Source organism: Oryctolagus cuniculus, chromosome 19, assembly GCF_051225735.1.
Source record: "Oryctolagus cuniculus isolate XC-2025 breed Fujian yellow rabbit chromosome 19, ASM5122573v1, whole genome shotgun sequence".
Classification (NCBI taxonomy): Eukaryota; Metazoa; Chordata; class Mammalia; order Lagomorpha; family Leporidae; genus Oryctolagus; species Oryctolagus cuniculus.
In genome coordinates this window covers 17,344,975-17,349,164 of record NC_142885.1, presented here as the reverse complement: position 1 = coordinate 17,349,164, position 4,190 = coordinate 17,344,975, and positions in this window count along the sequence as shown.

Below are 4,190 nucleotides of genomic sequence, written 5' to 3'. Positions count from 1 at the left end.
TGGCTGTGGTCTCTTTCTTGCTTTGCTGTCTGCCTCCCACTCCTGAGCCTGCGCCCCAGCCACATGGCCCTGCGCACCCTGGGCTGCCTTTATGGGGTAGCCAGGTTGTGTGGAGAGCAGAACCCACGCCGACCCTAAGCACCTGCGGCCGGCCGCCTCTGGTGGTTCGTGGCTCGGTTCATCCTTTAGCAATGAAAGCGCCCGCGAGAGGAAGCGGGGCCTGGCCCGCTGCACGGCACCTTCCCCTGGACCCAAGGCCCTGAGCATGGCACCTGTGGGCAGCCTCGGAACCCAGGGTGCAGCCGGCATGGTCAGAAATGACCCTTCCACCAGGACCACAGCCTTGGCCTTGAAGAACCACCCGCCGAGAACACGGCCAATGGTCAAGGGCAGCCCAGTTCTTCCCACACCCACACCCACACCCACACCCACGTCTCTTTCTTTTAATGTTTATTTTCTTCTACTTCAAGGGCAGAGAGAGAGCAAGAGAGAGCGAGAGAGAGCTCTTCAATCTGCTGGTTCACTCCCCAGACGCCCACAACCATCAGAGCTGGGCCAGGCCAAAACCAGGAGCCTGGAACTCCACCTGGGTCTCCCACATGGGTGGCAGGGACCCAGACACTTGAGCCATCATCAGCGACCTCTCAGGACACAGTAGCGGGGAGCTGGATTGGAAACAGAGCAGGCGGGACTTGAACTCAGCACTCTGGGAGAGAGGCAAGGATATGGGTGTCGCGGATAGTGACCTGACCCCCAGTGCCCTCGCTTCTTTCTACAGGGTAGGAAATGGGGCTGGTGCTGTGGCCACACCTAGAGGCACCCATTCCCAGGGAGCCGCCCCCTTCCCTTGAGAGCAGAAATCCACTAGGGCCCAGCCCCCACCACCACCACCACCCCAGACCATGCTCCCAGAACCAGGTGCTGGGTTTCCCTCCCTACAACATCCAGCCTACTCCTGGGTCCCACGAGGCTCAGACCCCACAGCCAGGGGCACATGGAGAAACCTAACGTGTGTGGCCAGGGATAGGGTGGGGAGGGAGGTTTCTTGGGGTGTCAGGTGTACCGGGAGCCTGCAGTGCCCGAAGGAGTTGGGCAGGGGACAGAAAGAAGGGGGAGGTGACTCAGGCCAAGAATGGGTGGGAGGAGAGGTCAGGGGGCCCGGCCGGAGAGGGGCAGAGCTGAGAATACCTGGGAGATCTAGCTCAAAGAGGCAAATTCCTAGAAACACACAACCTACCAAGACTGACTCACAGAGCAGGCACTGGGGCGGCTGAACAAATCAATACCGAGTAAGGAGTTGAATCCGTCATAAAAACTCTCCCAAGAAAGAAAAGCCCAGGACCAGATGGCTCCCCCGGAGAATTCCTGCCAAACACGTAAAGAATTAACACCAGTCCTCCTGCAGCCCACCCAAAAAGCTGCGGAGGAGGAAACACCTCCAATCTCATTCCGCGAGGCCAGCCTTACCCAAAGACCAAAACCAGACAAGGACACAGGAAAACTGCACTCGCGTCTCCCGGAGGAGCACTGGGTGCAAAACTCCTCCACGATATCCCAGCAAAACCCAATTCAGTAACATAGGAAAAAGGATTATACACTCCGAGAGGGACTGATTCCTGGACTGCAACCATGGTTCAGCGTACTCAATGGTGGAATTACCCGGATGAGGAGGTGAAGAGGACGTAAGACCAAAACCTTACGGAAGAGAGAACGCAGCTGACAAGCTCCAGCCCTGTGTCACGATATAAACATTCACCAGGCCGGCACTGTGGCTCACTAGGCTAATCCTCCACCTGCGGCACCGGCACACCGGGTTCTAGTCCCAGTCGGGGCACCGGATTCTGTCCCGGTTGCCCCTCTTCCAGGCCAGCTCTCTGCTGTGGCCCGGGAGTGCAGTGGAGGATGGCCCAAGTGCTTGGGCCCTGCACCCGCGTGGGAGACCAGGAGAAGCACCTGGCTCCTGCCATCGGATCAGCGCGGTGCGCCGGCCGCAGCAGCCACTGAGGGGTGAACCAACGGCAAAAGGAAGACCTTTCTCTCTGTCTCTCTCTCTCACTGTCCACTGTGCCTGTCAAAAAAAAAAAAAAAATAGAGCTAGCACGTGATGTCGCAACCCCACTTCTTAGTGTAAGTCCAGAAGAATTGAAAGCACGTCTCAGAGACAGATTTGCACACAGTGGAACTCACCATAGCCCGGAGGTATGAACAGCCCACATGGCTGAAGGGATGGCCTGGAAAGAAATCCTGTCCCTTGCCACAACATGAAGGGACTTCAGTGACAAAGCAAAATAGAACACACACCGTATCGCCGCACATTGATGAGGTTGCGACAGTTATCAAAGTCACAAAAACAGAAAGAAGAAGGCTGGGAGAGGGGCGGGTGCTGCTGCGTAGCTGGCTAAGAAGCAGTAGAAGACAGCCCAAGTCCTGGGGCTCCTGCACCCATGTGGGAGACCTCCGGAAGAAGCTCCTGGCTCCTGGCTGTGGATCGGCGCAGCTCAGGCCGTTGCAGCCAGTTGGGGAGTGAACCAGCGGATGGAAGACCTGCGGCTTCCTGCGGAGGCAAACCCAGGGAGACAGCAGCGGTGCCTCAAATAACAGACCTGGATCGTGTTCCTGGCTCTGGGTTCTGGCCCTGGATGGGACTCTTGGCAGGTGTTTGGAAAAGGAACCAGCAGATGGAAGATTTCTCGCGTGCGCTCTCGCTCTCCCACCTTTCAAACAAATCAATCTTAGGACAGCAGGAGCTGCATCGATTTAAACAAAGGTGACCACGGAGGGAAGGAATAAGGACAAAGAAGAAACCAGGAGCAAAGTCAGATGTGTGGATTTAGACAGAAGGGACTTGACCACACGCTCAGGGGCTCTGAGGGGTGACGGGGAAGCAGGGACACCCTGCGATGGTGCCAGCCCCCGTTGCTCTCCCTTGTCTTAGCCCAATGCATCCCTGCTGTTAAACACCCCTAAATTACTCCACCAAATTCTCCTTCTGTGTCCTGCCTGACACACACACACACACAAGGGAACTTCCAAAATGTCACAAAAGTGGAATTAAAAGATGTTTATTTTGATGCAAAAAAAGATGTTGAAATTCATGCATTTTTTTTCATCATATGCATTTTCCATGAATTTGCTGAAAATCCTTTTATATGCCTAGATTTCAAGATATATTTGTACCAAAATAAACGTACATTTTTTAAACTATATTTATTTATTTATTTGAAAGGCAGAGTTACAGAGAGAGAGGGAGAGACAGAAACAGAGATCTTCAATCCGCCAATGCTGATTCACTCCCCAAATGGCCACAACGGCCAGGGCTGGGCCAGGCTGAAGCCAGGAGCCAGGAGCTTCTTCTGAGTCTCCCACGTGGAGAGCAGGTGCATAAACACTCCAGCCATCCTCTGTTGCTTTCCCAGGCGCATTAGCAGGGAGCTGGATCGGAAGTGGAGCAGCCAGGACTCGAACTGGTGCCCATGTGGGATGCTGGCGCTGCAGGCCATGGCTTTACCCACTATGCCACAGCGCCAGCCCCTAAACATACTTTTGAACTCTGTTTCCCACCAACTTTCTGAAGCATCTGTGCAAAAGCAACAAACGAGTGACATGTTCATGTGCAGCTTCTTTGGGACTTTAAGAGACCCCAGCGCCACCCGACCAGCAGACCCAGCATCCATCTCACTGTCAGCACTAAAAAAGTCTCGCCTCTATCGTATTCGAAATCAAAACGTCGATATTTTCTTGCCTGCCCAGGCCATGGTTTTACATCCGGAGTGATGTCCACGCTGCCCTAAGGCCCTGCCTACAGCGGCAGGGTGGAGCCCGGGCCTGGCCTAGTTCTGCCTCTTGTCAGCTGGGTGCCCTGGGGCTGGATGGCTCACAGCTTCCTGGGCAATGAGGACCAAGTGGGAGGAGGGACGAGGGGAGACAGTGTTGTCCACTGTCCGGACGCCCTGGGCAGCCTGGAAGGACCCGCCACCCGGGGCCATTGCCTTCCAGAGTGGATGGGGTCAGCGAGCGCGGGTCGCCCAGGCCTCCCCCAGCTCAGCTCTGCGCTCCCGGCCTCCAGCTGGCTTGCAACAGAGGGGCTCCTTGTGGGGAGCCCGCAGCCCCTTCTCTGGGCTTCTACACCCTCCCTTCCCCGGGCCGCCCCATCTGGGCTGTGCAGCCCTGACCCGCTGCGCAGCCTCGCC